The following is a 12932-nucleotide window of genomic DNA, read 5'->3' as shown; positions in this document are numbered from 1 at the left end:
CATTAAACCAGACACTACCCTTGATGCTTCCTAATACTGTTGAACTGATTAGTTAGTAGTCTGTGAAATGGATTATACATGTAAAAAGATTTGATATATAACTTTTCATGTCCCATGTATATTTCTTATTATGTATGTGGAAGTTATACCTACACAAAAATTAAATGTGTATGCATTTCTGTATACTAATGCTGTATTGGTTATCTGTGATGCAAATGTCTTCTTCTAATATGTGACTTGTCTTTTAACTCTGTTTATGATAAACATGTATTATGGAAGTTTATTTTAATGTATCCATTTTTAAATCTTTTTTATTAATTTTGCTTTTGTATGTTTTTAAGAAATTCTTTTCTACTCCCAAGTCATAAAAATGTTCTAATTTTCCTTTGAACAATGAAGTTTTGCTTTTTATGTTCCAGTATTTATATCATCTAGAATTTATTTTTGTTTTTGATATGAGGGAGGAATCTACATCATTTTTTACGGCAGAGCACTTGGCCTCAGCATCATTTGATCAAATAGCCCATCATTCCCCTGGTTACACAGAAAGCAGTTTTGATCATATACCAAGTTACACTTCAGCTGACCCTTGAACGCAGGTTCAAACAGCACAGGTCCACTTATACGTGATTTTTTTTTTTTTTTCAGTAAACCTATAGTTTCTTTTTAAGTTTTTTTAATTTATTTTTAGAGAGAGAGAAACATCAATTTGTTGTTCCACTTACTTATATGTTCATTTGTTTGATTCTTGTATGTTCCCTGACCAGGGATCACACCTATGATCTTGGCATATCAGGACTCTAACCAACTGAGCTGCCAGTGCCTGCAGAGTTGTTGATACATAGTCGGTCAGGAATTTATGGATACGGAGGGCTGGCTGTATGCGTTGATCTATACCATTTTATGTAGGGGACTTAAGCATTCGTGGATTTTGATATCTGTGAGGTGGGACCTAGAGCAATCCCTTGCAGATACCAAGGGACAAGTTGAGTTTTTGAGGAGTTAGAAATTATACATGGATCCTCGACCGCACAGGGCTTTGACACCCCTTAGCCACTATGTTCACCATTCAAGTATGTTGGAATTAGTTTAACGCTCTTAGCTCATCAAGGACTTTGCTCCTGCAATATTTCTCTCTGCCAAATGTTTTCACCTCTTCCCACTAGATTGTTTAGATTGTTTTCTACAGCATTCAACATTCTGAAATATTTCCCATTTAAAAAAAAAAACTTACTTGAAACCCCTCCTGCCCTCAAGCTTCAGCACCATTCCTCTGCTCTTTGTTCTCAGGGGCATCCACTCCTCTTCCCACTCTCTCTAGTGCAGACTTCAGTCAAGATTCTCCTCCAAAACCCTTCTTGTCCCAGTTACCTGCCCTTCAACTTGTTAAGTGCAGAGGTCAATTCTCAGCCCGCCCTTTATTCATTCTCTCAGTAGCAGTTGGCATAAGCGATCATTCCTTCTTTTCCAAACGGAGAGCTTGACACTGGTAGATTGTAAGCTGACACAAGTAGGGTGCAGCCATGAACCAAAGTCACAAAAATGTCCACCTCATCTTCTGTTTGTCATTCTAGATTCACTCTCAGTCCTTCCTGACCCTGTTCTCAGCCTTCCCTGGAAAGACTGGCCTGTGTGAACCAGCCCCAGTGCCTCCTGTACCCCCTGACTTCTGGTTGGTTCAGCCAGGGAGGACCCTGGCCAGAGATCAAAAGGAGGGAGTGGAGTGAAGGCAGGTATTTCTCTTCCTGGCTCTATCCCTGAAAGGTTGCCTCAGGCTGGCAGTATCCCTCAAAGTTCCTCTTAAGGTGATCTTTGCACAGTTTTTTCTTTCCACTTCGGGGAAGAGCTTCCCTCCCCTCCTTAGGCCTGGAATAGCAACAATTCTTTTCTGCTACCCATGTGGATTCTCCTATACCCACAGTTTTGTAAATAGTCCCTTCATAAATCTTTCTCAGACTACCATAATTTAAATGCATCATGTATTTCCTGTCGGGTCTCTCACTAATTCACTGCCCTGGCGGAACTTACTTCCTGGAAGTGAGATATAAACAATGAATACAATTAGACAAGATTGGATCAGGGTGTTATAGCCATAGTAATTAAAAAGTAAATTAGAAGGTGATAAGTAATACGGAGAAAGATAAGAAAGGAGAAGGAGTTAAGGAAGGTAGGAAGAACAGAGTGTTGTAATTTTAAATACTGTGATCAGGGAAGAGCTCATTAAGAAAGTGTCCATTGAGCAAAGACAAACGATGTGAGGAATCCAGCCATGCACGTAAAACTAAGAGAAGAGCTTTCGAAGCAGAGTAAACTGTAGTACAGTGTCCAGAGACAGGTTCACATCTGCTGTGTTTGAGGAGAGCCAGTGATGGGCAAAGTGATTTAGAGGGAGAGAAACGGGAGATAAAGTCATAGAAATACATGGTAGAGGGAGGTGGAGAGTAAATGCCAGGTTATGTAGGCTCTTACAAAGACTGTGGTTTTTACTCTTAATAAAATGCTGAGCCAGGCCCCCGGTGGGTAGCTCAGTTTGTTAGAGTGTTGTCCTGACATGCCAAGGTTGCAGGTTCAGTCTCCAGTCAGGGCACTTATAAGAAGCAACCAATGAATGCATAAATAAGCAGAATGACAAATTGATGTTTCTCTCTCTTTTTCTCTCCCTCCCTCCTCTCCTTTCCTTCCTCCCTTTCTCTCTCTCATTATTTTACTTTTTTAAATCAAAGTCTAGGATTTATTGGCCTGTTCTTTTAACTTTACCTTTTAAAAAATTATTAAATATTTTACTGTTATTCTGTCACAGTTGTTCCAGTTTTTCTCCCATTGCTCTCCTCTGCCCAGCCCACCCCCTGCTCCCATAGTCAGTCCCCACCCTGTTGTTCATGTCCATGGGTCATTCATACATGTTCCTTGCCTAGTCCCTTTCCTTCTTTCCACCCTTATCCCCCTCCTACTTCGCCCCCTCTGCTCACTGTTAGTCTGTTCCTTGTTTCCATGCCTCTGGTTCTGTTTCGCTCGACAGTTTATTTTGTTCATTAGATTCCTCTTGTAGGTGAGATCATATGATATCTGCCTCTTACCAAGTGGCTTAATTCACTTACCATAATATTCTCCAGTTCCATCCGTGCTGTCACAAAACGTAGGAGTTCCTTCTTTCTTTCTGCTGTGTTGTATTCCTTTGTGTAAATGTACCACAGTTTTTTGATCCATTCATTTATTGATGGGCACTTTGGCTATTTCCAGCACTTGGCTATTATAAATAGCACTGCTATGAACTTAGGGGTGCATAAACTCTTTTGAATTGGTGTTTCAGGATTCTTAGGGTAATATTCCCAGCAGTGGGATTGCTGGTCTTCTTGGTGTTGAGTCATATGAGTTCTTTATACATTTTGGAGATCAAACCCTTGTCCAAGGTATCATTGGCAAGTACATTCTCTCATATGGTTGGTTCCCTTTTCATTTTGATGATGGTTTCTTTATCTGTGCAGAAGCTTTTTAATTTGATGTAGTCCCATTTGTTTATTTTTTCCTTTATTTCCCTTGCCCTAGGAGATTCATTGGTAAAAATATTACTGTGTGGCATAATTGAAATTTTCCTGTCTATATTTTTCTTTAGGGCTTTTATGGTGTTACAACTTACAATTAAGTCTTTTATCCATTTTGAATTTATTCTAGTGTATGGTGTAAGTTGGTGGTCTAGTTTCATGTTTTTGTATGTATTAGTCCAGTTTCCCCAACATCATTTATTGAAGAAGTTATTTTTAATCCATTGTAATCTTCTACCCACTGTGTCAAATATTAATTGACCATAGAGACTTGGGTTTATTCCTCAGCTCTCTATTCTGGTCCATTGACCCATGTGTCTGTTCTTATGCCAGTACCAGACTGTTTTGATTACAGTGGCCTTGTACTATAGATTGGCATCAGATATTGTGATCCCTCCTACTTTGTTCTTCTTACTCAAGGTTGCTGATATGGAGAAGAGTGATATAATCTGATTTTAAGTTTTTAAAGAGACCACTCAAGCTGTTCTACTGAGAATGGGCTCTGGGGGCAAAGGTGAAAGCAGAGATACCAGTTAGAAGTCTTGCATTATTCTAGGTAAGAGATGATGGTGGCTTAGACAGTGGTGAGAAGTGTCAGGATTCTGGATTTATTGAGTGGATTAAATGTGAGATGAGACAAAAAGAATGGAGTCAGGGATGATTATTCCCAAGGGTTTTGATCTGAGCAACTGGAAGGATATTGTCACCATCAATTGTGATGGTGAAAACAGACTAGGCTTGTGAAGAAGATCAGGAGGTTAGTTTTGGGCATGCGTTGATTAAAAGGCCTGTTAGATACCCAGTGTTGATGTTAATAGACATTGGGTGTCATATCTGTAGTTCAGAAAGTAGTCTGGGGTGGAGAAATAAATTTGGGAGCCATTGATACATATAAAATACATAAAATCATGAATTGGGTGAAATCACCAAGAAACTGGTTATATAGGAAGAAGAAAAATTATTGAGTCCTGGGACACACTGGTGTTAAGAGATTAAATAGCTAAGGAACAACAAGAACAAGAGACAGAAGTCTCCAGTAAGGTAGGATGAAAATAAGGAGAATGTAGAGGAGATGTTGGCAAGTAATGCCTCACAGGGATCAAATCTGACCCATTACCTTTTCCTGTAAATAAATTTTTACTGGAACACTACCACATTTAATTCATTTACATATTATCTATGACTGCTTTCACACTACAATGGTATAGTTGAGTAATTACCGCAAAAATGAATCCACAAAGCCTAAAATTGCTATCTGGCTTCCTTACAGAAAATGTTTGTTGATCTCTGGTATGTAGAGTCCTAGAAGCCAAGTCAAGAAAGTGTTTTATTGAAGAGGGAGTAATTGTATTATAGTCACAGTAAAAATTCCAGTATTGCAATTGCAGTTAAAATTCCAATAGGCTTAGCAAAATGGAGGTAGCCTTGATGATTGTCTCAGGAATTTCAGTGAAATAATTAACATATGCTCATGTCAGTTCTCCCCAAATGATCTCTGAATTCATTGTAATCACAGTTAATATTATAGTAGGATTTTTTGAAGAACTAGTAAAACTTACTCAAAAATATGTGAGGAATAATAAAGGTCCATAAATAGCTCTATCAACCACGACAAAAGAGTAAAATTAATTGTCCAATGCAAAAAAATAAAATGGAACTCTGATTCATACCTCATACCATAGACAAAAATTAACTCAATATTGATCACAGACCTAAATGTAAAACTTAAAAACTATAAAACTTTTTGAAGTAATAGGAGAAAATCTTTGTGACTTTGGGTTAGGCAAAGATTTCTTAGATATGGCACCAAAAACTGAATACATAAAAGAAAAAATTAATAAACTAGGATTTATCAAAATTAAAAAACTTTGCTTTGCAAAAGATAACTGCTAATGAAAAGACAAGCTATAGACTGGGAGAAAATGATTACAAATCATAAACTGATAAGGAACTTTTATCTAGAATATATAAAGAACTTTTAATAATAATAAAATAACCCAATTTTTAATAGATAAATATTTGAGCACTTTATTGAAAAAGATACACAAATGGAAAATAAGAACTCAACATCATTAGTCACTAGAAATTAAAAGGTATGAAATGCTACTACATACCTAAAATTAGAGTGACTGACCATACTAAGGGTTGGCAAGGATGAAAAATGGCAGAACAACTTTGGAAAACTGTTCAGCAGTTTTTTAAAAAGTTAACCATATATTCCCCATATACTGGACTTGCCACTCCTAGGTATTTACCTGATAGAAATTAAGGCATTTATCCATACCAAGACTTATTTACGTTATGCAGCAAAGAAAACTATCAATGAAATGAAAAGGCAACTTAGAGAATGGGAGGAAATATTTGCACATCAGGTATCTGATAAGGTGTTAATAACCAAAATACATGAAGAAGTCATACAAAGCAATGATAAAAATAACAATAATAAACAGTCTACTTTAAAAGTAGGCTGAGGTCCTGGCTGGTGTGGCCCAGTGGATTGTGTGCCCGCCTGCACACCAAAGGGTCGCCAGCTTGATTCCCAGTCAGAGCACATGCCTGGGTTGTGGGCCAGGTCTCCAGTAGGGGATGTGTGAGAGGCAGCCACACATTGGTGTTTCTCTCCTCCCTCTCCTCCCCTCTCTCTAAAAATAAGTAAATAAAATCTTTAAAAATTAAAAAAAATTAAATGTAAGCTGAGGATCTGAATACATTTTTCCAAAGAGGACATACAGATGGCAAACAGACATAAAAAGGTGCTGAACATCAGTAATAACCAGGGAAATGCAAATCAAAACCATAAAGAGATATCATTTCACACCTGTTAGAATGTCTGTTATTAAAAAAAGACCTGAAATAAGTGTTGGAGAGGATGTGGGGAAATGGGAATCTCGTGCACTGTTGGTAGGAATGTAAATTGGTTCAGCCACTATGGAAAACAGTGTGGAGTCCCCTTTAAAAATTAAAAATAGAGTTACCATATGACCCAGCGATTCTACTGCTAGGTCCTCACCCAAAGGTACTGAAAACACTAATTGGAGAAGTCATGTGCACTCCCATGTTCACTGCAGTGTTATTTACAGTAACCAAGATATGGAAGCAACCTGAGTGTCCATCAGTGGGTGAGTGGATAAGGAAAACGTGATGCACACACATATATATGCATACAATGGAATGTTATTCAGCCATAAAAAAAAAGAAGGAAATCTTGCCATTTGTGACTACATGGGTGGACCTTGAGGGCATCATGCTTAGTGAAATAAGTCAGAAAGAGACAAATACTGGATGGTCTCATGTGGAATCTAAAAAGGAAACAAAACAAAAAAAGAACAGATACAGTTCTATTTACTGCTACACCCAAGTCCAGGGACTCATCACCTGTTGATATGTGAGAATTGGCTAAGTCCCTAGCTGTATAAACAGTCTATGGTCAGGTTCCTCACTGCCTCCAGAACCATCTCCATGTCAGCCTATAGTTTCACTCTGCATCGGCTTTCAGACCTCTCCATTCTGGCGTGTGGGAATTCGCTTTCTGTTCTCGTGAGCTCAGCCTTGTAAGACAAAGCCAGAATGCAAAGCCGTGCTGAAAGACTCATGGGGTCGTCTTAAAAGAACACAGGAGCGAGATTGAAGGGATTCTTACTGATCAAATTTGGGGCTACTTATGCATCAAAAGTAATAACTATATCCCTGGCTGGCGTAGCTCAGTGGATTGAGCGCAGGCTGCAAACCAAAGTGTCGCAGGTTCAATTCCTTGTCAGGGCACATGACTGGGTTGCAGGCCACGGCCCCTGGCAACCGCACATTGATGTTCTTCTCTCTCTCTCTTTCTCCCTCCCTTCCCTCTCTAAAAATAAATGAATAAAATCTTTATAAAAAAGTAATAACTATAATAGCCTAACACATTACATAAAAAGTAAAATAACCCATAAGTTCATGAAGATACTCAAAGAGAGAAAGGGAAAAAAAGGTTTTGATGCATTTTTTAATAGACTTTCAACTTTCCCTTAGTTTTGAAATTTTTCAGAATCAAAGTTGGAGGAAATGAAAATGAAATCTTATTCAGCATTTTGTTGGGGGAATGGTCTGATGTTAGCTTAGTTCTCGTGTTGCCAGACTCCAAATTCCAGAAGCCGATACTTCTAAGGAAAAAAAAAATACATAATATTTTAAAATATCTTTCTGGCATTTCATTGTTAAAATCTGAAGACTTCTGAGTATAAGAAATCTAACTCAAAGAATATGATTTGGGCCTTCAGTTGAGCTTTTTCCTGTTTGTCATCTTTTTCCTAATGTTAACTGACTGCAGTCTCTTCATTTACTCAATTGGCATTTACTGGATTGCCCAGGGTCCGTCTCACAGAGGTGCTAGAGAATCAAAGACAAGACAGTCTAGCAGGGAAGACCAGCAAGGAAGTGGACGATTTTGGTGTGATTAGTGCTATTTTAGGGATTAAACAGAGTTTTAAGAATATGAAAGTAATTTATTAGAAAGTGGTTTGTGGTCTATAATAAATAGAAAGATGATGTGCTTTTTATCTCTTGGAGAAGTAAACAGATATAAAATAATTCACACCTAACACCATTAAAAAAAAAAAGGAAGCCAAAGTAGGACTTCGTGAGGCAGGAGAACTGGGGGAGCGAGCTCTCTGCCACAAACTGTTCTGGGAGCTTTTCTTCTTCCTTCTTATTTTTTACTCTGGCAACAAAGTGAAAGAGCTACAGTCTTAGGTAAGATTTGCAGAAAAACAGACTTGGAGATAGAGATGTCCTCGTAGGAGGTTAAGTTGGGGGTGAGCTCCGGAATAAGCCCTGTGAGGGAGGGAGCGGTGACTGGGCAGAGGGAGCTGGGGAGCTGCGATACAGCTACAAACAAGGCCTTGAGCTAAATGGCCTTCCAGATTGTGCTGAATTGAGGCAAGGGACCGGCTTTTGTTCCATGGAGGGCAGGCTGAACCCATGGAAAAGGCTTTATAACTTCAGTGAGGCAATCCCCTTCAGGGCATAATTTCAGAAAGAGCAGGAGCTATGGACCTCCAGCAGCCAGCACTCCCAGGAGCTAGGGCATCTGGGCAATGCACAACTCCACTTCATCACATACGCTTTTCCTAGGCAGCTCAAATGGCTTGAGCAGAAGTACAACCAAAGCTGGATGTTCCTCTTCTGCAAAGTTCCCCAGGGACAGTTACATTACCTATTCAGACCAAATGAAGATGTCAAGCCCATTAGAAAAGAGCAAATTATAAGTTGAGATTTGTAGTGAGTTACTGAATGGAGTCATTCATTCATTTCATAGATGTCTGTCTAGCACCGCCTGGTAAAAAGTCCACCAAAGAGGGAGTAGGAGACGAGACCCTAACCACAGCTGTGTCACTGGAAACAGGGTCCTTGAGTAAATCATTCATCATCCCCAGACTTCCGTTTCTTTTCCTGTGTAATGAGAAGTGTGAACTAGATAATGTGTTAGTTAGAAATATTTTACTAATGTGTACTGGAAATCCCCCTTTGGCTAGCTTGAAAGAAAGGGAATTGGTTTACGGAGTAAGTTTGTGTCTCCCAGATTCAGGCTGGTCAGAGTGGGGCTGCAGGAACAGACTGGCGGGCCATCTGCACGCAGCCCACGCTGCCCTCACCCCTGCCCCCGCACTTGCTGCTTCTTCGCTATTACTCAGTTGGCTCTGTTTTTCAGTTCAGGGGAGGAAAGTAAGTGCAAATAGCAGCTCCTGAGTTTTCACCTCCTCTATTCAAGAGCAGCCACTCCGGGCTAAAATCCCTTGGTCCAAATTCCAAATTGTCTGGGAACAGTTGGTTGGCCTTGTTTGCATGAAGGGAACAACCTTTGATTCAAACAACTGTGTGTACGTGAGGAACTCAGGAAAGACTTAGGAGAATGCTCAGAGGTAGCTGACTTGTCCACTGCTGTTATCTCTAAAATCCTGCGATTTGATTAAGCAACTACCTAAGTAAAATTTGATTAACTTCTCATGACACTTTAACCCATTATTTAAAAATGATGATGGTTAATTAAAATATATAAATTACAAATGGAAATTTGACTATTCCATGAGGGAGGCTGGAGCCTAAAATGCTTAGCAAAATGCATTGACAACTTTTCTATTTAGACCCATAACAAAACTGTGTTTACCTGGTGATGTCATATCAAGGAGTGCATGAAGAATGTTTTCAGAAGGGGAGAGTGTCTGCCACTTGGACGAAACATGGTTTTTCCTTGTGACTGGTGTGTGGCTTAGACCAATTTCTCATTTTCACTTACAGTGAAGGTCATAGTCTGTAACCCGAAGTGTAGCTGTTCTAAGGGCTTGTGAAGTGATTGACAGAAACAGGCCATTGATAGAGGGTGAGGATACAGTCTTTTTAAATTTACACGGTGGACACAGCTCGTCTGCACTGGAGCAGGGAACACAGCGGCATTTCCTGTCCTGTGTGCAGGTTTTCCTGATCTCCAGGTCCCCCTGGGTGTGTCCACTGGGGCGGTGTTCCAGTCAGGTCCTTGAAGAAGATCCTTCCCTCTCATCTCAGGGAACTTCATAATCGATCCTTCCAAATCTTCCCAGAGACTCCTACTACATGACCGCCTGGGGATGATTCACTGGGGCAGTTCGTGGTGACTCAGTCAGTCTTGACATAGGTGCTCGGGAAAGAGCTGAGGTAGCTGAGACTGGGCGAATCTGCACCGAGTCCTGTGAACAGTCCCCAAGCAGGAGAAGGCCCCGGTCTGCCGGCAGCCTATTCCTGTATCAGGCTTTCACTGATGCAAGGAAATCGAGAAATACGTAATTATTTGGTAATCTGCTGACAATCTAGAGCACGAGTTAGCAAAATCCAGGCTTCCATCAGGCTCAATCCAGCCTTCCACCTGTTTTTATAAATAAAGTTTGGTTGGACTGCAACCATGGCCATTCATTTAGGTGTTGTCTGTGGCTACGTCTGTGATACAGCAGCATACTGTAGCAACAGTGAACAGCTGTGATAGAAACTATATGAGCCTAAAATATCTACTGTCTTGTTCTTTACATTAAAACTTTGCTAGCCTCTAGTCTAAAGACAAATTAATTTTCTTACACTATCTAATTGGCAATCTAGAACATTCCAAATTTGCCACATAATTATATACAATTCTGCTTTTAAAGACATGTTTTCTGAAGTGCCTTCTTGTGTAGGCCTGTCTTTAGAAAAGATGTTCTTTTCACTAACTGGAGTGGGTAAATAGGTTGTCAATATGAAAAAAATCTTAGTACTTATCTCACACGAAACTGAAAAATTAATTTCAGCCCTGGCTGGTGTAGCTTAGTGTGTTACGTGCCAGCCTGTAAAGCAAGGGGTTGCTGGTTCGATTCCCAGTTAGGGCACATGCCTAGGTTGCAGGCCAGGTTCCCAGTAGGGGATGCATGAGAGGCAACCACACACTGATGCTTCTCTCCTTCCCTTTTTCCTTCCCTTTCCCTCTGAAAATAAATAAATAAAATCTTTTAAAAATTCATTTCAAATGTCATGTAGATCTAAACATGAAAGAGAAAACAACAGAGCTTTGAAAGGAAAACATAAAAGAATATCTTGTTGACTTTGGGTCAGGCAAATATTTCTTAACTAGGACACAAAATAGCATTAACCATAGAAGAAAATTAATGATTAATTGAGCTACATTAAACTTAAGAACACATTGTCAAAAACAGATTAAGAAAATGATCAGAAACTATAAAGTAGAAGAAGATATTTTCAATTTGTGTACCTGATTTATATCCTGGATATGTAAAGAATTCCTCCAAATCAATATACAAAAGACTTACCTTAGGAAAATGGACACAGGGCTTGAATAGACATCTCCAAAAGGAGATACCTGATTAGCCCCTAAACTGTGAAAAATATGCACAACTATATTATTCACCATGGAAATGGAAAAAATAAAAGTGCAAGGCAATATGACTACATGCTCACTAGAATGACTAAAATGTAAATGACAGATAATACCAAGAGTTGACAAGGGTGTGGAGCATCAGGAATGCAGATTGGTCCAACTCTGGAAACCTCTTTAGCAGTATCTACTAAAGCTGGACACATGCATGTCCTATGAACCAGCATTTGTACCCTGGAGGTATGGAACTATGTTCTCCAAAGGACATGTACAAAAATGGTGGCAGCATTACCATTTCTATTAGCCCAAACTGGAAGCAAGCTACAAGGGTATTAGTAATGTTCTATATTTTGATCTAAGTGGGTATTGCACAATGTTCATTTTGTGAAAATTTATTGAGCTCAAATACTTGCAAGTTGTGTATCTTTCTGAATATATGTATATTGTGCTACAATATAATTTTTATTTTAAAAGAGTACAATTTATATTATATTTTTAGCTCCTGTGATCTTGGCATAGTGACTTGAACATAAAATTACATCGGTAAGTAGCAAGGCCACAGTCCTGGTATATTTTAAGATTTAAAAATCATCAGCCCTGACTGGCATAGCTCAGTGGATTGAGCGTGGGCTGGGAACCAAAGTGTCCCAGGTTCGATTCCCAGCCAGGGTACATGCCTGGGTTGCAGGCCATAACTCCCAGCAACTGCACATTGATGTTTCCCTCTCTCTCTCTCTATCTCCCTCCTTCCCTCTCTAAAAATAAATAAATAAAATCTTTAAAAAAAGATTTAAAAATCATCAATTATCATTTAATTAACTTAATTAAGTTTGGTACTAAGAAGCTACCTGATAGCAGCCTACATTTAAGTCCACATTTGTTGCTTATTCTGAGTGTACCTCAGTATCCTTTTCAGAAGAATGAAATTCTGACCCTTTACACTAAAAATAAAGTCTGGTCATATTTTCCAGGAACTGTAGTGCTTTATTATTTCCCTCCACAGTAAGGAACAAATATGACTGAAATACAGTTCAGTGAGATGGGTTATTAACTATTGTACTCAGGCCTGGGGCTGTTATAATGTCATTTGCCAAGATGTTTTGTGGCTTCGATGCACACACGATACAGGAAAAGGAAAGTTGTGGGTTGCCACAGCAACTGCAATATAAGTGTATTGGAATAAGGTTTTGATTATTTCTGCTTATGATCACTCTAATTCCTCTATATTTTACATCCATATTGATGAGTAATGGTTGATACAGGAATCACTTAAAAGTATTGAATTTCTATAAATGTAAGCTGTCAGCACTTTATGCTCTGGTCATATACTTGCATTTAATTATGTCATTTGTTTTAGGAATAATCCTGTTTTTTCTCAGAAAATATATTTCCAAGCAAGCAGTTATAACACTTATTTCCTCTGCAACAGCACATTTAGCTAATGTGACTCTATGGCACCTCGATAGAATGTCCTATTATAGATGTAGAAAATGAGGTAGAATGACCAAAGACTATAAATT

This window comes from Phyllostomus hastatus, unplaced genomic scaffold (assembly GCF_019186645.2).
Source record: "Phyllostomus hastatus isolate PE091 unplaced genomic scaffold, TTU_PhHast_1.1 phas_contig_150, whole genome shotgun sequence".
Taxonomy (NCBI): domain Eukaryota; kingdom Metazoa; phylum Chordata; class Mammalia; order Chiroptera; family Phyllostomidae; genus Phyllostomus; species Phyllostomus hastatus.
The sequence above is the reverse complement of the archived record's forward strand: the minus strand, read 5'-3'. Positions refer to the sequence as shown.